We start from the raw sequence: 22,366 nt of genomic DNA, 5'->3' as shown, positions 1-22,366 counted from the left end.
ATTTGATCTTACTCAGTGTATTGAAATATCAAAAGCAGAAAGCACACCATTGTATGTGGCCTTTTCAGACATTACAGGAGCCTACGACAACGTAGACCGCAACATCTTGTGGGATATTCTGAAAGGGGAAGGCTTAGGCAACGATTGTCTACAGCTTTTGAGAAAGACTTCCATTCTAAAAACAAAGAGAGTTCCGGGCACTCTCTTTGACGGAGTAACTGCTTGTCCCATATTTCACTCTCTCTTCAAGAGTAGATAGACCCTCTTTGAGAGAGGATAGGGCAACTCCTCCTGACAAAGTTTTGTTACTCCACCGCAAGGGAGTGCTAATACTCTCCCCCCAGGGAGTGCTAGTACTCTTCCACAGAGTGCCAATACTCTACCCACAGGGGTGAAGTACTCCCACGGGTAGAGCGCTTCTACTCCTACAAACCGAGTACCTCTACTCCTCCAAGGCGAGTGTTTCTACTTCCTCAAATGGAGTGCTTGTACTCCTTAAAAACAGAGTGCTAGTACTGTTCCCAACAGTGTGAAAGCACGATGTAGATCCGTGACCACATTTAAAGGGATTCGCAAAACTTACACGTGGGGAATATATTATTTCTTTATAAGCAGCTTCTGCACTTATGCTTGGTCAATGGGATGTAATCTGTAGTCGCTGAGTTATTTACATGAAAAATTTTCTCTTAAAAGGTCGAAATCATTATTGATCAGTCACCAGGCAAACTGAATAATTTGAGAAACATGCTGACAAACACATAAAATCAGATCACAATGATGCCCATGAAATTGAGAACACATCTTGCAATAAAACAGAAGTATATTCTGTAGTTTCATCAGTATTACAGTGTCTAAATAGGTTTTAATTTCAATTAGTTCCTTCTTTTGAAAAAGGTATACAATTGAATGTTAAACATAGAACAAACGTGCAAACTCACAAAGCATCAACACTGTGACTGAAGAGAAATATACGTCACATTACTGGCCAGCCAACGCACTTCTGGCACAAAACGCATGCACTTACATGGCAGAGGTTACCAGATGAGCTGCTATGCATGGGGTTGGTAATGTAGATAAATTGTGCAAGAAACTGTTTTGTGTGCGATATTCTAAGACGGCAGCTCATTTGATAACATCCTGTACAGCACATGGATGTTCCTGACAGAGTACAGTGCATTTAGAAATGTGTTTTATATTTTCATGTTAGGCAGCAGGTGTAGCTCGCTTTGCTTATATTTTACATAAAGTCATTCATGTATAGGCAGCACCCCATACTTTGTAAGTGTGTCTTGTAGTTCTGCAGCAATATCCTGCCCGATCTCGAAGGCATATCCTGCCCGGTACAGAGGCATATTATATTTCCTATTCGGTTGGCCTCCTCACGAAAGTAGTTTCCTGGTGCTGTTGGGATTCATCCGTTGCACTTTCTCACAAATAAATAAAATTAAATTCACAATATTATCTACTGTGTAGCAAATGAGTATAAAACTGCAAGGAGCATTGGCATTAAAATCTTGCGCATCAAATTTCTTGTTATATATGGTAGCTTTTCATTCCCATTAGGCTAAGAATGCTATACTTCTGAGTAGCAGCTTGCATAATTACACGATCAATTCTTGTAAGTTGTTGAATATGTAATCTAACTGAAGTATAGCATGGCATCAGATGTGAACCAAAAATCAGATCCGATGAATGTGATGCATCGAAGGTGACATAAGCATCAGTCAGGCAGGGAAGTGCACGAAAAATACAAACAAAGAAGCAAAACAAACTGAGAATGGCACCATCTTGTTTCATATATTCCTTCCATGCACGTGTATTTTGCATGCGACTATGCATATGCACAATGAACCAACAACTTGATACCAAGGCTTTTTTCCTACTGAAGTGGTTAAGATGCCCTAAAGTAAACAAAATTATCGCACTTACGGAATCTTCGTCTCAAAACAAGTACATATATGTCTAGGAAGATTAACACAGCACCTCACTGTGCACTCTATCTTAAGTCAAGAAGAATTATGTCTACAGAGGCCACGAAAATAAGGAGCTTTTGCTTAACACTATATGATCACTTCCGCCAATTGATGAACAAGTGTGCTACTCAGATGCTCTCAGTTCTTTGCATTGAACGTATCCCTACCTCTACTAGCATACTTCGTTAGCAAGTAGATTGAAGAAACCACAATTTTACATTTTTATAATAATTTTCAGTTCCAAGTGACTCTCTGGCTTCTAAGACGTAAGGTTTGCACCACAGTGTACACAGTTAAGGGCCTTAATTGCTCCTTGCTTTTGCTTTGGGAGGCACAAGCAGTTCTAATGAACTAGTTTCATGAGCATGCATGTCAACGATAATGACTTCTTAAACATTGCATTCTGTTCCCCAATGCTTCCCTTCTCTAGAACCTGAAAGCCATAATTCTAAAGTTAAGTGTAACAAATGGATAAAAAGGAAGACATGAAAACCTGCCTGCTTCATGTCAGCATTTACAATGCAGAATCAAAGTGGTTTCTCTTTGCACACTTGCATTCGCATGCTGGTAAATGTAAGCTAATAAAGCTGTTAAATATATCTAAGCACCTAAACAAGCATGAGATGTTGCCTTTTAATGAACACACGTACCGTGCTCATTGCATATATGTATCATTTCACTAAGCAAATATGCAATTTCATTGTACCACTATTTTTTATCCCGTGGATAGGTCTGTTTTGAGGCAAAACAAAAGGCAGTCACTTCTCACAACTAATCAGCTTCTTTTTTAAAATCCATTTCTAACTTTTCAATGGCACTACTATGTGTTGGTCTCCAGAGAGCATACTTGATTTTTACTTTCTCAACAGAAACATTACATAAATATACCATGTTAAGATGACTTCCTAGAGCATGTGAGGATTTTCATCTTGGTGTGACATACTGTATTTTTATTTCGTTGACATTTAGTCAAATGGTACACATAATATACCCACACTCTACTTCTCTTGTCCGAATTGCATGGCAGTGTATTTTGATTCTTTGGCGTGCACTCCTCTGCACTTCGTGAAGTCGTGCTGGGCTGGCGCTTTGGCATCGTTGCAGCTGCCTTCTTACGTTATCACCATCATCATCATCATCATCATCATCAGCCTGGTTACGCCCACGGCAGGGCAAGGGCCTCTCCCATACTTCTCCAACAACCCTGGTCATGTACTAATTGTGGCCATGCCGTGCCTGCAAACTTCTTAATCTCATCCGCCCACCTAACTTTCTGCCGCTCCCTGCTACGCTTCCCTTCCCTTGGGATCCAGTCCGCAACTCTTAATGACCATCGGTTATCTTCCCTCCTCATTACATGTCCTGCCCATGCACATTTCTTTTTCTTGATTTCAACTAAGATGTCATTAACTCACGTTTGTTCCCTCACCCAATGTGCTCTTTTCTTATCCCTTAACGTTACACCTATCATTCTTCTTTCCATAGCTCGTTCTTTCCATAGCCCTTTTCGTAAGCCTCCAGGTTTCTGCCCCGTAGGTGAGTACTGGTAAGACACAGTTATTCTCTTGCGGGATAATGGCAACATGCTGTTCAAGATCTGAGAATGCTTGCCAAATGCACCCCAGCACATTCTTATTCTTCTGATTATTTTCGTCTCATGATCCGGATCCGCCGTCACTACCTGCCCTAAGGAGGTGTATTCCCTTACGACTTCCAGTGGCTAGCTGCCTATTGTAAATTGCTGTTTTCTTCCGAGACTGTTAAGCATTACTTTAGTTTTCTGCAGATTAATTCTTAGACCCACTCTTCTGCTTTGCCTCTCCAGGTCAGTGAGCATGCATTGCAATTGGTCCCCTGAGTTACTAAGCAAGGCAATATCATCAGCGAATCGCAAGTTACTAGGGTATTCTCTGTTAACTTTTATCCACAATTCTTCCCAATCCAGGTCTCTGAATACCTCCTGTAAACACACTGTGAATAGCATTGGAGATATCGTATCTCCCTGCCTGACGCCTTTCTTTATTGGGATTTTGTTGCTTGCTTTATGGAGGACTACGGTGGCTGTGGAGCCGCTATATATATCTTTCAGTATTTTTACATACGGCTCGTCTACACCCTGATTCCGTAATGCCTCCATGACTGCTGAGGTTTCGACAGAATCAAACGCTTTCTCGTAATCAATGAAAGTTATATATAAGGGTTGGTTATATTCCGCACATTTCTCTATCACCTGATTGATAGTGTGAATATGATCTATTGTTGAGTAGCCTTTACGGAATCCTGCCTGGTCATTTGCTCGACAGAAGTCTAAGGTGTTCGTGATTCTATTTGCGATTACCTTAGTAAATAGTTTGTACGCAATGGACAGTAAGTTACGTTATACAAAGCGGGTTCCTGAGAAATATTGTGTGCAAAAGTCAACACGAGCACATGCAGTAAACATCAAGACAGTCAAGTTCATGCCACTAAACGAAAGTCTTAGCTCTTAGTCTTCCTACTGAAATGCATGCGAAACATCTAAATGACTGCAACAGTCAACTGCTAAGCTAACTTCAAGTTTTAGATTTGAACAAAAAAGAAATAACGTACAGTTCATCCTCGTTCGGCACCAATGTTAAGATACTCCTGCTAATCAATAGAATATTGGTCATTGTCAGATGTCATAGGTCTGTCATTAGTGTTTGTCGCAAACACCACTTGTTACACATCCTAAGCACGTTCCCACTGTGTCCCCCCGCACCATCTCTGGTTGCGCCATAATTTGAGGATCATTTCTGCAAGCATGATGCTCAGTAGGGATGAAAATATGGTCCTCCAGTTCGATGAATATGACTGAACGTGCCTATAATAAAGGGCAACAAGGATTGTTATGGCAAGGTTACCCACGTTACAATAATAATAAGAAAGTTCACTGCGGCCTGCTTCTAAGCTTTATAAAAGGCATTAACTTATTTTCATTTATGAGGTGCTCAATGGAGTTCATTTTGACAGACTCGACTACTGGTGCAGTTTGAAATCTAGCATTTTACATTCTTGAAGGCATGCAAATGTTGCTGTTATAGACCGCAGTTATTAGACCAACTCTATTTTTTGTGTACGACAGATGACTGGTAACACAGATATAAAGCAACGTTTTATTTTCATACTTTATTTCTCTACTAAACATATTAAAGAGACAAGCACATTTTGATCTGCCACTCAGTAGCAAAGTGCACACATTACGCTTGTAATCCCTAGCGGAGGGTCATTTAGCTGTTCATATGACAGAACTCTGAAACGCCAACTCATATTAGCAAATGCACAAGCACGTCCAAAACAATGAGCCTATGCAAAGCGCCCCTGCAATTGTAATTACACACAGAAGCCGTTATATTCAGTGCCGATGCATAACTCGCTGCTTGAAAATTCACCAAGTTCGTACACATAAGCACCATTTCAGATTCGCACGCTGCTCGAAAACCACTACAGGAGACAAAATCAGACATATAATCAGACCATTTCAATACATGAACAAAAACAGTTCAGTCTTAGGGCTAAACACCATGAGAGCGATTTAGTGCGCGACGGCGACGAGCGACGGTTTCGAGCGATAAAACGGGCCGTCGCTTGAACAGATCGCTCGGTTTTGGAAATCTAGAAATCGTTGCTCGTGTGCCGGAAGTGCTATGAGCGACTAGCCGATAGCGCGAAGCCGGAACTGGATGTACATCGCTCTAGTACTACCGATTGTCGCGCGAAGCGAGCAAACGACTGAATTTTTACTAGTTCAAGGATAAGAACCTACTGCAAGACCTTCGGAAATATCTTATACTACATTTACAGTAAAATACCTAAATCTAAATTACTGAAGCACGCGTCACGCTAGTTTCGGCGCGTGTTTGCAGCTCTCATACCGGCAACACCGGGGAGGCGTCGCTCATAATAGTCGCTCGGACGGAGTAGGACTTGTAGGCGACGAGCGAACGCGACAGCCATAGCATCACTTGTAGCTGTCGCGCGCAAAATCGCTTATATGGGGTTTATACTTTATTCAGCCTAAAACATGGATTCCTCGTGCGTTTTCAGTAAGTCCAAGAAAAAGTGCCGAACTGACTTCTTGCAGCATGCAGCTGAATGCCTGCGGCAACGTTTCCACCTAGCACTCGTGCTGCACGTAACCTCAGTGGTCGCAGATTACCGATGGGCGAGGCACCGTGAAGCGCGCGGCTTCTTTATAACAAAAGCATGCCGCCAGCAAAATGACGCCTTCTGTTACGTGCCTCCTTATTTCGAGAGCGTTCCGTACACAGTAGACTGCCAAATTGAATAAATTCAAGCACACAAAGCACACGCTAAGCACGCTCCGCATAGGTTCGGAATCATGGGCTGGTGAACAAACCATTTTAAGCGTCCTCCCGCCTCGCATCTTATTGAACACACCATAGTTCCAGCGGCGTTTGGGATTTTCAAAGCTCTTACGGATAGCGGCAAGTGATGAAATCACATGCAGTTATTGTGACGACTAGTTTTTCGTTTGACATCGAGAGACACAGCGCGCGATGGCTAGTCCGTTGTCAATCGCGCCGGCTAAGCGCCGCGACGACTTCCTGGCGATATGCATCATATACGCAGATTGTGCACCTAAGTTAGAATTCACTTACCGTTGAGGATTCGTAGTTATATCCAACGAATGACGAACGACTGTCGTGTTTTCGAGGTGACGTGATATGGCTGACACACGATCTTCCTTGGATGGCCTTCGTTGCTGCTCGCTCCTTGCCTAGTATGAAGTTTAGGACGCTAACACACAACATGTTCACGTTTTTCCGCGCTATATTTGATTTGCATGATGGCCGAGTTGAAAACGAGACATATAGTGTTGTTTGCGTTTCTGTCTTTTAAATTACTTTCTATTGTGGAAGTTCCAGGAGTCCTAATACGCAAGGAGTGCGAACGTAAACATAAACACCTATGTGTGTCTGAAATTTTGTTTTACCCATAATACCCTTTACGACTGATAAGTGGGCTACACGGCCTGTGTGAGTGAGCTACCATATGTTGCGACACTCTTTCGTGCGGTAAAATGATGCATGGTGCGCGTTTATTTCTGTACTGTTGTAAAAACCATTTGTTTATTCACTCAATACAAATGTACGGCTTCTTCAACGCAGTACAGATTAGTTACGCGGTGAAGCATACTAAATTTGGGAGGGGGCCGCTATCAGCCAGCATAGTATGTCCACTTAGGCGACCTGAGAGGCGGTGGGTGAGCGAGTGTATAATTAAAGAACTCTTATTATGTCCAGTGACAATGGAGATCATTAACTGTAGCACCAAAATAGTATACCAGAAAAAAGGCATGTAGTATGCCCATCTCAATTCATGTGCTTATACCAGTCTTCTTTTTTACAGGAGTAGCTGCTATGGGATAACTCCCCTGGTTGTTCTGATGTCTACTGGTGTTGTCACTGGAATTCCCAAATTTCTTGCTAGAATATTTCAAATAAAGTTCTCATTGTGGCTGCGAGGATTGAAACCTACGATCAAAAGAGTGGCAGTCGACAATTCTACATTTCAGCCACTCTGCTGAAGGTACAGTCGTGGTGAATACTTATCCTGGAGAGCGTGATCTAGCCAACAGGTGCCATGATTGGCTAACACCTGCTCAATGTCTGCGTACTGTATGTAGACCTGGCATCCACACCTTCAAGTTCTCACACATCACCTTCTCACTTGTGAAGGTTGTCCTACGGTAAATTTTCTTCTTACATCTCATGACAATGATTGGGTGCATCTGCTTCATTAATCTTCTTCTAGTGCTTGGCTTCTCAGATTTACTGTATGGAGCTGTGGGTGTCTTGTTTTTCTTAAGCAAAGCGCGAGACCTAGAAATGGGTAGCCCAAATATAGATTTGAGAAAACCAAAACGAATGCAGCAGTAAGCTAAAGGGTTGTTTTGGTGTAGATCAGTGGCCAAGTCCGGATATGAAAGAGGAGGAAGAAAAGCCGTCTTTCCACTTCAACACTGTGAGGCACAATTCCCACAAATAAATACGACTCTTACTTATTTTACTTTTTAAAGGAGATTGGCAAGTGTTCACTTCAACAAACACTGCATGAAGTAAGCTTTCTGCGCATATTTCACCAGCTACTGCATCATTGTTTCACGTTATGTGTGAAACTGCAATTTTCTTTATGTCACATCTTGCCCAATTTTGTGTTTTGCAGTAGGATGTTAGCAGTGCTATTAAGGCACTTAAATACTCATGAATAGTAGTAGAGAGAAAAAAAGTAAGAAAGCAGTGGCTTTTTGTGCGTAGACTATGCATACACCTGGTGCTCTTATGGGCCTTTTTCCGTATCCGCTAAACCATTCTAAACAAGAAAAGTTTATACACAGACCACAACTAAACCACAGGTAGTGTTGGTAAGCAAAGTATATTTATTCCATGAAATTTTCTGCAGCCCTGCTATTGGGCTTTCCTTCCTTCCCTTTCAGCTGTGCAGGTTCATTAAGAAGTGATGATACAGTTTGACAATTTTAATCGTTGGAAGACTTTGCGAAACCTTTTTCGGGTTGGTTTTTCTTGGTTTCAGAATGTTCGCATCGCATTTTAAGGCGTGTTTTCTGTATTTGTTGCTTTTTCTTTATGGGTAGGGCCATGTCAACATTTTTTACACCATTTCAAGTAGGTGGTGCCGTAGACTGTTCTTAGATGGAGTCTTGCCCTTTCATTCTGTACAATATGATGTCGGTGTTTTGTGTCCGAGGGCGTTTTACAGCGTGATTGTAGCATTTTGCTAAGTTTTGCGTCTGTCAGCCAAGCTTGAAAGATCGCTACCCACTGCTGGTGTCATGATACGTGTCATATTTCTTTTTCAATAAAAGGAAGTCTGTGTGCTTATGCTGTGCGCTGGTTGTCTTTTGTCTCTTTGAATTGCAATTTGTTGCCTATATTTGCTCTTTTGTTGCATTTCAGATCAGGAATGGCTACCATAATTGACATTTAACCATACTGCACAATATGTGGATGATATGTAATTGCAATATATGGCCACCATAAATATAATAGAAGTTAATAATTCAAGAATAGTGCCTATGCATGGGGGTGCAGCCATGAATTGTGGCTATAAGGCACCAGCGCTGCAGATAGCACTGCTTGTGCAAAATATAGTTCAACTCTACTACTTTCAAACATCATTGTTTTTATTTGCATTTGTATAGCTCCAGTTTCTGCGAACAACAAACATCTGGTGGAAGAGTGGCTTGCACCTGCAGTTGGGTCCAATGAATAGCCAAATTTCTGCCCGTTTACATGCTATTAGCATATAAGTAATGGCAGTCGTTTTTATAGTAGCCTGTTTGCCCAGTGTAGAAGCCGCTGCAGGGTGTCAGGATCTCATACTGTCACGTGGTCGTGACGTCAAAGAACACAGTAGCAATACTGTGAAAGGGAAAACTAGCTTTTATTGGGCGAATCTGTGCCCTCAAAAGAGGCTACACTTAAAGCACAACGAGAGCGGCGAACACAGTCGGCGATCGTCGAAAATCTGATCAGCGGGTCAAGCGCGTCGGCTTTTATACAGCAGTCGTCGAATGTTACAGGCTAATCGTTCGGACCTGCGTGCCTTCCACAAAGTTCTACACCATTCGCGTGACGCGATGAAATCAGACAACATAAGGTTCGGTGACAACAGACAGCCGGGTAGAAGCATCGATAACTTTCCAGAAACTTCGGATACATGCAGGAGTGTCCCGCGCTGTGCGATTACATTTGTTAGGCGGCGAAACGTGGTCGCTCGATAAAGATAAGTACACGTGTCAATACACATCTTCAGCTTTGCAGGGGACACAGCATGTGGCACATAGTTTGTCACAGGCCATGTATTCGGGGCAAGTTGAGTTCACTCACTAGCAAAGGGAGAACCAAGCTTGTTGGATATGAAGTAAACTGCCTGTATACTCAGTGGCCTTCTTCATTTTGTGTGACATATGTGGTTATAGCGACCCTTGTTTAGAGCACTTCTTGTCCAGCAGCGGTCGTTTGTTTTGAAACACTCAGGATAGCTTTCAGCAAGCTGGACAGGAATAACACTGAAAAACCAGCAGATGTTAATTCTCGCACTTATCATGCGAAACTTCATACAGTATGATGAGGGCGTAAATAAATGAGGGTGTTCCTCAAGGCATTGTAGCACATGTCTTGAGTTTGGAGCAACATGATGTATAGCACTTCTTTGATCGCATGGTATAGGTTTAGCAGGTGTGGCCATGGTTGAAGTGCAGTGCAAGGTCAAGAGAACAGATATCTATGAGCAGCACCCTGGTAAAGGAGACTCTGGGAAAACTAGTGGGAAGCCCATTGGTTGACCCACTCTGGTTGACCCACTTGCTGGCTCCATCAGGCAAAGTATGATAAAGAGAAGGACGTCATCAACACATCAGAAGGTTTTTACATATAAACACTGTGCTATGGTCATAACATGCCAACAAGCCTTAGTACGCAGGCTATGCACGACCAACTACAGATGCCTTCTGTTCGGACATTGCTCATTGTAACTCACAAGGATGGAGTGGACAAAAAAAAAACAGCAGCTCCATTAATTTGGTTTCACTGGTATTAACAGTGTTTTGTAAGTGTACATTGCCATACTCCTCAATGCCTTCTTGGGTGACATCAGCAGGGACCAGCATGAGGCAAGGGGTAATAGACGTCTTTACAAGCTAAAAATGCATGCATGCATGCATGGAGAGCACATTGCGTCCAAAAAGTAGGCACTTCTCAGGGACACTGGAGAAGGAACAGATTATTAACAGTGGGCAAAGACCCTTCAGTAATGCTGCCAGCCTCAAAAGCCCATTTTGCACATCGTGAATGCTTCCTTCTTAAGACTTTGCTGGGTGCAAGCATTCTACTGTCCAAAAGCGGTCATTGAGAGCACTGTTGGTTTGGTGGCAATAAAGTTCAGAAGCAATTGCAACAAACCTCCCTTCTTAGTTGGCCTGGATGCTCACAGTGCTTATGAAGCAGCACCATGAGGCAAGCAAGGTGAACGGATGCCTCCAAGCCCCTGTTGAAACCAACTTGAGACTTGAAACCAACAAGCTTAAGTTCGGCACTGGCATGGTTACTGCGGAGGATCCATACAAAGCACAAAAACAGAGAACTCAAGGGAAAGGATAAAGCACCATTTACCACTTAGTATTGCTACAGCCCACCCCCTTCTTTTATGTTGTCTGGTTGTGCTACATCTTTTTACTATAGACAGGCATGAACTTAGGTGATGTTCCCAATCAGTGTCCACTCTATACATACACTATGTGCTGGTTCAAAGAGGTTCGAAACACTGCAATGGAAGCTTCAAGTAGAAAAGGTGCCTGTAAGAAAAAAAAAGCAGTGCTGCAACCATCTCGGCAACATCTTGTCCCTTCAATAAAAATTGTGCTTCCATATTAAGTTGAGCCCTCCAGTTTAGAGTAAAGTACCAGTGCACTTATGAACAATGAATCAATTCTCAAAGAGCATGTGCAGTCCAGCCAAAAGTAGGGGCAAGAATCCGCATTGTGCTCCTGCATTGAAGGTCAATAACACGTACCATAATGGCGAATGTGCTTTAGTAAGCTTCCCTGCAATATGAATTTGTAATGTGCAAAGAATTGTCAATGAAGCTTAACACGAGCACAGATGCACATGCAAATTATGTCCCAATTGAAAATAATGAGCACAGTGTAAACTTATGTGCCCTTTCCACTCTTAGTATGCTTTACTGCACGAAGCTTATTTAAACCCCTGCATTGTGGTGTAGCAAGCTACAAAAGAAACGTTGCATAATCAGGCTTTTTACGATTATCTTTCTCGCAACACACTAAAATTTCGCGGTGAAGCCTAGCAATGTACTGCGGTGAAGCATGCAAAAAGTGAAAAGGTGCCACTGTCACTGGACCCCCCCCCCCCCCCCATAATAGGAGTACTTTAATTATATACTCGCACACCCGCCGCCTCTAACGTCGCCTAAGTGGACATACTATGCTGGCTGATAGCGGCCCCTTTCCACTTTTAGTATGCTTCACCGCGTAACTAAAATGTACTGCGGCAAAGCCGTAATATTGTATCGAGTGAATAAACAAATGGTTCTTACAACAGTACAGAAATAAACGCGCACCATGCATCAGTCTACCACACGGAAGAGCGTCGCAGCATACGGTAGCTGATTCACACAGGCCATGCAGCCCACTTATCAGTCGTAAAGGGTATTATGGGTAATTCAAAATTTCAGACACGCAAATGTGTTGATGTTTACATTCGCACACCTTGCGTGATAAGACTCCCGGAACTTCCACAATAGAAAGTAATTTACAACACACAAATGTAAAGAACACAGACATATGTCTCGTTTTCAACTCGGCCGTCATGCAATTGACATACGGCGCGGAAAAACGTGAACATGCTGTGTAGGCGTTGGCTTTGTGGTGGCGTCGTAAAGTTCATACTAGGCAAGGAGCTAGCACACCACAATCCCGCGACAGCCGCTAGTGAGACCAAGACGGGAGCACATATCTGTGAACGCGCAAACCCTAAAAGCCACTCTGCTCCTCCGCCACCCCCGCTGCACGGCTGCACCACTCGTTTCAAGCACAGTACATAAACACACATTCAGCGCTAAACAGTGGGCGGTCGACACAGTTGCATTTACATGACTTGCAGCGAGCAGCACATCCCTCGATGTCCGTTAAGCAATCGGACACGGCGATGCCACATCGCGGTTCGCAGAACTTCGCTGCCGAGGCGCTAGGCCACTTCGCTATTTCAATTGTCACCACCGCCGGGTTCTCAAGAAAGCAAGGGTCACACAACGCAGATTCTGTACTGCCAGAGCTCACCGAGGCCACATCCGCACTGCCGCACCGCCACTACTCACGGCTTTCCGCCAAGTAACACAGAACCTACAACCAACACACAAGCAACGCACGCACGATCACATGAGCAATGTTGAACAACGCACGGTCTAGAGAACGATCACGCCGAGGACAAACGTGCCATAACACCCCACGGCGTGGGCATCGCGCCTTCTCAAAAATCCCTAAACGATGCTGTCCCTAGGCACTTAGGATCAGGTCACGTGATCGATTTTTGTACGACAAATAGACGCACGCGGCTCGCTGAGGGCACCCACGTTTCGCGCGTCTTAGGCGCCATAGTCAACGGGCGCATCCAAAATCATAATTGAAATGCGCTCCTGGTGACGTTAAGTAGGCGGAGCGTTGTGACTACGCTCCGCTCCGCTCATAGCCTTCACAGTGGAAGGCATTGAAGAAGAAGCGGAAGCACCGCGTACGCGATGTATGATTGCTAATAACTGTGCTTCTGCTGAACCCATGTAAGTACACTTTGCGGCAAAGTATTCCTGAAATGCTCAAATTGAACTTCAAACGCATTTATCGACTTTGATAAAAACTCCGTCAGGACCCTTTAAATCCAAATTTTCGACTGTACTTAACGCACTCAAGTTCTCCAGTTTGTTCAGAGACGCGTATTGTTTAACTCGCAATGCACAATTTAGGCGCGAAAATTTGTTCTGTCGGCCTCTTTAAACCCAATTTTAATAGTGAAGACATCCGCTGAATGCATAATACTATGCGAAAAAAAAAAGTTATGTGGCTTTACTTGCCAGAACCCCGATCTGAGTAAGAGGCACGCTGTTGCTGGAAACTCCGGATTAATTTTTACCCCCTGGGGTATTTCAACGTGCTCATAAATCGAAGTACACATCGAATATAAAAAAAATCCCTTTTGTTCTTTTACAACGCACACTGCAAACTTGCGAAGCACGCTAATAACAGTCTTAATCCTATTTCGCAATTCAGAAAGCTTTCGGGGCCTAGTGGACTACTGCCATCGGCAGGGTACCATTCTGATGTAATATCATCAGTAAGTAAATCATTCTCAGAAAATTAAAAGCACGGGACTTGCAAAATGAACAAAAAAATTAAACATGTGCTAGTGATATCTTGCGTGCTCGAAGTCACACCCAGCGTCTAACTTATAGTTACAGCATTTTGTTGTCAGCTCGTGTTAATATACTAGCTGTCGCGCCAGCAAGTGAAGACGGCAAGAGAATGTGTAAAAAAGGATTGAACTAGGTATACGCAATAAATTTCACATGGTTATAAAATACCATTCAGCTGTGGCTTTTCAAACATAGGAAAACATGTTACTCTTTTAATCAAAACCAAACGTTGTGTTGCTCACTTGAATGTCCACCGCAAAAGATGTGTCTGCCATCGAGATATCGACTGCACAATATTCCTACAAGGACTAGCTAGCGGGTCGAAATATCTCGGTGTTATATAGCAAAAGCGAGGCAGAAATACGGGTATGTTTAGTATGCCATCAGTGCTTTTCTCGCAAATTGAACTTGCCTTCCCAAAAGGTCATGTCTAAATTTGATATTCGGTGGCACTTGTATGTTAGCAAGTGTGCGTGTAAACGATTATCAACAATAAAAAGAAAGGTGAAAGTTTCAGTCTATTGGGTGGATTTTAAACATGTATTTATGTATTCGCTTTCCAAAGAATCTCAGTTGGAATTTGGCGCATATGTTGCACACCTTCATGTCTTCGTTTCCCTAGTATTTCTTTCGCGCCTTTGCATCTTTTATCTTCAAGTTAGCCCGAGCCTCAGTAATATTCTTGTAGAATAACCAGAGGGGACGACTGCTCACTGCACTAACGTTTGCGTACTAAACACATCACTATCATTTAAAAAAGCACAGAACAGAGCAGCAAAGTTTGTCTTATGCCGGTACTCGAGAACGGATGAAAAAAAAAAAACACTGAGTCTGAAAATGCTTTATCAAATATTTCATGGCAAAACTGGCCCACGAAAGGAAATATACTTAAACACAGGGTGTCTACCAACCGGGAAAACCGGGAATTCTCAGTGATGTTGAGTAGTCTCGAAAAACTCAGGGAAAGCTCAGGGAATTTGCGCCTTTATCAGGGAAAATTAGCTTTAATTGTATTGAAATGGTCTAAAGTCGCGGTAATGCTGGCTCGAGTAACAGACAGGAATCGTAATGAATTGTCTTCGACGCCCTGTCGTCGGCTGGAGGAGCTGCCAATGTACAGCCAACCACTGACTTTCCGGATGCCCGATAATTTGGGTGGTTTCACGGCACCACCACTTACCCAATAGAGTAAATGTACAAGAACGTCTGAAATTTCGGACGCAAGAATCCTTCGCCGTCCGATTTTCCGGACTTTTTTCCGTGACTGCAGGTCCAAAACGGCATTAATGAAAGCCACCACCGCTACATTTTGATTACCTCGCCGCCTTGAACCGGCGCTATCACACGCAGATCCGCTGGCAGCCGTAGCCACCACTGCGGCAACACTAGGCCTAGCTGCTTCGACGTTCGCTAAGAAGCTTCTTGCCGTTGGGTGCCGTGTTTTTTAACGCGACAACGTTAAGGAGCTTGTGTCGCAGAAAAGCCGGTGTCGTCGGCGTCGGCGTCGGTGTCGTCGGCGTTGGCCGTGAGCGATAAATCCCAGCAGGCACTTCATGAATAAAAAACAACTTTTATTGAAACAATTCGCTGTTGTCAGGAATGGCAGCGACGCCGCCTTTGTGGTCCTCGCGATTGGCTTTGAAGTTTCGCTTAGAAGCTGAGAATCTCCCGATGGTAAGCTTCGCCTCTGTACACAAATGTTGGTGACGCAAACGCAAAGGTATTGCAGTGAAGCATAAGAAGCGTAGGAAGGGGCTATGACCACTGAACACAATATGTATTCCTTAATTATACACGAGGGCACCCGGTATCGCCTGACAGAAAATGAGCACCGATATGCCTAATGCGTGTACCGACAGGTCTTCATAAAGTTTTCGAATGTGCCTGTGGCGGTTTCAGCCCTTAAAGTCATGCATTTAATGACATGCATTTATTTTTTTCCGACTGGCTGATTTTTCCGACGTATTCGCGGTCCCTAGAGTGTTACAAAAATCGGACTTGCACTGTGCAACTGGCCAAGAAGATGCTTCAAATGGTCCGTGGGGCGAACGAGTGGACAAAGAACGACAAGAACGGAAACAACCTACGCACTGAGGAATGAACGGGAAAAGAAGCGTGCTGTGCCGTTTTGAAGCATCTTGAGCTCAGAAAACAAATTGTTGGCTGATGCCGAGATGCAGGTGTCCGTCATCCAAACCAAAATAAGCGCTTTAAAGCAGTGAAGCACAACACTTAGGTGTCGTGCGCGGGCTGAGAGTATGTCGAGACAGTTGGCGTTGACTTACGAGCTGTTTGTCTCCATTGTGACAAAGTTCGGGCCTCATGCCACTAAGTTCGCTATCAGTTGATGGAAATAGCTCATCTTCGAAAATATTTGTTTTGTACACATCTCCTATTTATTCGTATTTAAGAATGTCCGAATGGATTTGCATTTTTTTCGAAGACATTTTTTTTGCTGCGAATGTTACTAACCCCTGCCTTCTATTCTCTCTTTGAATAACATGAGCACTACTCCTTAGTATTCAAATTTGATGAAGTCGTTTTCTCAAATTTTGTCGTGTGCTTACAGAGAGTGACAGCATTGGGTGATATAGCTTCAGCACGTCTTGACATAAAACATAGTTCTGCCTCACTCAGGGAGTTCTGCAAAGGCACTCAGGGAAAACCCGGCAAGCTCAGGAAATTTGGAAATGTCAATTTGGTAGACACCATGAAACAGGCCTCATTCTGTCTCCGCAGGTACTGATCATCAATTCAAGATTTTAGAATACCGCACTAGAACTATAATTTATGCCAATTCATTTTTTGTTCATTCGATGAGCGAATGGAATCGCCTATGAAGTCAGCAAGTGTGCTGTATCGATGAAGATGAGTTTTTTTCGACCTAGTAACCCCTCTGCTATAGCGCTTTCGGGCTAAGCGGGGTAGTCATTGAATAAAGAATAAAGAAAGGAACCAGCGCTAGAGTTTCGAACTGACACACAGCGCTCCCCTGTGGACGTGACACGCATTGTTTAGTCATGCAAACAGAATAACATGTCTAGTGAAGGCCATCGGTATTTCTGCGTGTGTAATTGCCACAGCTATACAAGCCCTGATACAGGGTGTTTTTTTAGAAAGCATATTTAGCGCCAGCGAACAAGGACAAAAGGGAGACGACACCACAATGCGCATTGTGGTATCGTCTCCGTTCTGTCCTTGTCCGCTGGCTCTAAATATGCTTTCCAAGTCATTTGACCAACACGCCCAAGAAATAAAATTGTTTTTAAGGTGCACCAAATTTTTAAATTTAGAAAAATGTAACGTGCGGTAACTTTATGCTTAACATTTAAGTGTACGGATAGGCGGCGTCTAGATCAAGAGAGATTTCCGCGATTACGTGCCTAATTAGGGAAGTTACGGCAAGTTACTTTATAATTATCAACAATAGGAGGATACAGCATATGACTATTTTGGGGCCCGTGCGCAACGCTACCTATCCCAATGATCGAATTTTGAATAGCGGATTTATGTGGGAGCTACACGAACTATTATTTCCCCTGTGCAGGTTCGTTGAAACAGAAACTGGCTGGAAAAAGAGCGTCTATGTCATCGATGTCGCCGCACCCCTGCCTTTCGTCACGTCTCCAAAGTCACCACCGGTCCGGCCCCGCGAACGACTTGCGTTATCTCCTAGCTGTCTGTGGCGTTGGCCTAGCGCTTCAATGCCGGCAGGCCGCCAAATTTACTTCGTCATTCCCTTGGGCCCCTGAAGCGGCATTTTGCAGGTGGAAGTGGACGCGGATAAGCTGTCCATTGCCGATAAGCCAAAAAGGAAACAAATATTGCTGTGCGCTTCTGTTCCCGAGAAAAAAAAAAACGAGTTCGTGAAAAAGGTACGCAAGGCTCGCTTGACTGCTACGGCCCTTTGACTTCCTCAAATTGATCAGAACTCCTAATATGCAAGCGATCATCTCACGCAAGAAGGGCAAAGACTGTTCGCACAAGCCCTTGAACTGACAAAAGGAAGAGAGTGGAAACACCTCTGGAAAGACCACTGCGCAATGAAGGCCAGGGCAGATGTGAGCCTCGTTTACCGTACCTTTCTTGTAGATGATCCTGCTGTTTTCACCTAGCTTACTAGTATTTATGTTTGCGGCTTTGTATCTTCCATTTGCGCAAAAATGTTTTCTTGCCAGGATCTTAAAAAAAATTTGGTGATGAAAGATGCAAATTATCATTGATACATTTTCATATTCGTAGCCTGCGTAACACCTTTGACAGCCTCATTACATTTCTTTCCGTATTTAACTTTAATTTTTCTTTTATCTGTCTACCCGAAACAGGGTTGTCACCAGACGATTGAAATTCGCATTAACTGTGTGAGTACAATGGACGGTGGTGCTATATTTCCACCCAACGTGGTGATGGAACTGCAATATTTATTAAATGGTCATTGACATACAAACAGTGCAACGACCTCGCCTTTCCTAATTTGCTCTGCGGGTCTATATGGGTAGAATTTGATCAGAGTGATTTTTCGATCGATATCCGGAACACAGCGTTCGCGTGCATTTCTCGTTTACCATCAGTGTCATACTTTGAGTTTTGTCTACAGCTTGAGAAGCTCTTGCACACTGTTACGAACGAAAACAAAAATGTCATTATTTGCAGAGCTGTCAACATAAATATTACCGACCCTAATAATCTGCCACCTTGTGAGAATCTCAGGTGTTTTTTAGCAAAGGCCTTGCTTCTATAGTCACCACTCCAACAAGTCGTTACGTGGCAGGATCTACTACATTAATTGATCACATATAACCAACTTTACTGCAGATAATATTGTAGGACTCATTGAACATAGCATAACAGACCTCTGCCCTATATTCCTGACGTTGGATGCAGGAAATTCTACATCTACTGCAAACAAAGTAAAGTATATTTCGACTCGCAAATGTTTATTTATATGAAACAATCAACTGACTGGACCACCGTACTATGCGAATACTGCGCTGAAGAAGCTGATCAGTTGTTTTGTCAGAAGTTACGCAATGTATTCATAAATAAACGACTATGTTTAGCACAGCTTGTTTTTTTTTTACTTCTCCTAGAATACCTTGTATCACGAGGGGCGCTACTGCGATGTATCACGAAGAAGAATCGGCTCCACAAATCGGTAATTCTTGAGCCATTCAACCGTCACCTTAGAGCTGGTTTCAAGAAATATTCCAACACACTTGCAGCCGCCGTTAAATGTGTCCAACGAGATTAATTTCGAAATAGGATTTTCAATAATGGCAACAATATGAGGCGCGGCAGGCAGGTTATTGACGAATTTTTAAATAATAAATGTCATGAGCATGCATTAAGCAAAAATCAAAGCTTATATAAACATACTGCCATCTAACTGATATCGCGAATGTCTTGACTGAGTATTTTAGTGGTATTTGACATTCTCAAGCAGCTACTCCATTACCCACATTGCCCCGTCATCGTTATTGTTTCTGTTTGCGACCTACTAGTGCAGAGGAAGTTTTTCACGTTATATCTTCGCTTAGGTCTACTGGCCCTAGTCTAGACAGTGTTCACCCATCTCGTATCAAGTTAGCTTCTAACGTTAGTTTCTAATCTCCTATCATAGCAAACATCTTCAACGAAATGTTTAAAGCAGGTACATTTCCCAATTCTCTGAAAGTTGATAGAATAGCGCCTGTTTACGACAAATATGATCATCAACTTCTCAATGACTACAGACCTATTTGTATTTCATTTTTCAGTAAAATATTTGAACAACTTGTTCATACACGTTTAGCATCTTATCTAGCAAAGTTTAATCTACTATCATCTAAACAGTGTGTTCCGCCAGCGTATTTGAGCGACCTTGAGCTTAAAACCTTCCCTGATAAAATAAATAAGGCAATCGACCAAGGCTTGCTAGTTGGAAATGCATTTATATATTTAACAAAGCCATTAATCACCAAATTCTTTTACATAAACTTGAACCTTATGGCATAACTGGCCGGCTACTACAGTTTATCTCTATCTAGCCAGTCGTACCCAAGTTGTTCATATTGACGGCAAACTCTGATCAGTTAGGAACATAAATCAATGTGTTCCTCGGGGCTGCTGCTTTTTGTACTATTTGTTAACTACCCACCTAATGTTGTGACCACAATCGACTGTGGCTTATATACAGACGACACGACAGTTTTTACTTCCGCTAATTATGTCGAAGAGCTACACTGAGAGGTTAACGCTGATCTACATAACTTCCTCGGGTAGAAAAAAACATGTTGAGCATGAATGCACTAAAAACAGTTTTTATGGCTTTCATTCGTCCCCCACACTAGTTTCGACATCTATATCTGTGTGTCTGTACAACAACCTAATACCTATATCTCATTGCACGAAGTTTCTTGGCGCAGCTTTAGACAGGCGCTTGAAATTCAATTTTCATGCGCAATCGCTTGTCCGTAAAATTTCTCTTGGAATACACGCCATAATCTAAACTCGCTCATAGGGTCAGCCGCATATTATCCACTGCCCTTATCATGCACACATTCACAGGCATTTATCCTCAGCCTGAGGCAACACACGCTTCGCATACCTCAGCCAATCTCCACGCATGCAAAGTGACGTGCTTCTTATGATGACTTTCAGCCATTTCTTATCCAACGCGGCACCACTTTTGTGACGTTTAATGATTCATTCTCTTCATCAGCTTCAATTGTGATATATAAGTTATTTCGTAACATTACGCATATGGATGGCTTTGTCCTTGAAACGTTTGGAAATATTAACATTACTAGGTTATCTGAACTCGATGACCGACTTTTACCTGAAGTGCTCACGAACTATGGTAAGTTCACTACCTTATTAGCGGGAATTAAAGTGTAGAATTCCATTCCATATAACATAAATCATCACTCACAGAGCACGCCTTCAAGAACCAAGTTAAGAAATATGTTATCGAACAATTCTCTTCATCCTAACAACTGACTTTTCTTAATGTAAAAACAACAATTGACCTTGTAATAATATTACATATTATTTTGCTCGAAATTTATTGCAATCTTAACTAAGGTTGCTTGTTAATACCAGAAGCTTTTTTGACACCTTTATCTCAGCAAATAACTTTACATTTTCCTGTCTTTCGCCCTGTTATTTACTTCTTCAAATGTCTGTAAAGTTAACGTAACAACGGTATGATGTATATATTATCTTTTTTCATTATGTTCATATACGGGAATTCTCCTTAGTTTCTAAGTGTGGGGATCTCTATGTAGTACTAATTCTGTATTTATGTGAAACTCTTTTATGTGAAACTGACGTCATTGGTGAATGAAATTTAAACTTGCGAACTCTGCCATAATTTTGGAATGCACATTCTCGCAATCACTCAACGATGGCTCCCTTTCGGATGACTGGCTGATAGAAGAAGTTATTTCTATTCAGGTAAATGTGTTTTACCACTTTCCTTGTAATTCTTTGGCTCTGAGGGAATAATAAATAAACAAATATTAAATAAATAAATTAGAACACGTACACAGCTGCACTGAATTTTTGCATTAAGGAGTAGCGTAATCGTCCGCGAATTTTTTTTCCGGTCTTCTACGTCCTTTTCCGGGATGTTGGATGCCCGATGTATGCATATCGAGCAATCGATGTGCATACATTGACCCAATCGCACTATATTTTGTGTATTTGATTAGTTAAAGGGGCCCTGAAGTATTTGTTTAGCATAGTAAGAAAACGTTGCCGATTAGTTATAGAGGCCGCTGTGAAAATCTGAGCCAAATATTACTGCACTACGTGCAGCAGGGAATTTATAACCTCGTGTCAAAAAGAGCGAAAGTTCGCTTGCTCTTGTTAGGCATTTTCGTCACGTAGCGTTATCAAAAGCTGCTGGCTACCAATGTTATTGACTGATTTCGTGATCAGAAGTGCATTCTCAGTAACACGCACACGCTAATTTTGACGTAAAAAAGTCTCTGTTTCGCCCAAGAGGTGACGCATCGATTGCGACAACAAATTAATGGAGAGCTACACGAAGTAAGGATAGTAGTTTGATCGGCAGTAAAAACTTGTAAGCATAGGCACACTAAGTTAGCAAGCGTGATGTTGCGCGCGCACAAGCAAACATGAACACATCACAGTCGATGACCGCAGTAACTCGCTGTGGAAACGCTGGCGTGAGGAAACGTGGCCAGCAGCAGTTTCAACGAAAAGTGAGCGTCGAGAACACACAGCACGCACAAAGGTATACGAGCTCTCAACGCAGATCGCTCTCAAGATATGGCCGGGCGACCACTCGCCGCTGCCAACATGGGACACATAAGGGACACACCTGTTGGGCGTACCCTTACAAAAAAAATTGTTGAAAGGTTATTGAAATATCATTGGTCAACGTCAACAAATGACCTTGA

At 42.7% G+C, this 22,366-nt stretch overlaps 1 protein-coding gene across 3 annotated transcripts in view; it reads right to left on the bottom strand.

Annotated features, from left to right (window-relative positions):
• Window positions 1-22,366, bottom strand: part of LOC135899462 (uncharacterized) — a 96,902-nt gene that overhangs the window by 48,494 nt on the left and 26,042 nt on the right. The gene's annotated exons all lie outside the window — the stretch shown is intronic.

This window comes from Dermacentor albipictus, chromosome 6, assembly GCF_038994185.2.
Source record: "Dermacentor albipictus isolate Rhodes 1998 colony chromosome 6, USDA_Dalb.pri_finalv2, whole genome shotgun sequence".
In the NCBI taxonomy this organism is placed as follows: Eukaryota; Metazoa; Arthropoda; class Arachnida; order Ixodida; family Ixodidae; genus Dermacentor; species Dermacentor albipictus.
The sequence above is the reverse complement of the archived record's forward strand: the minus strand, read 5'-3'. Positions and strand labels throughout refer to the sequence as shown.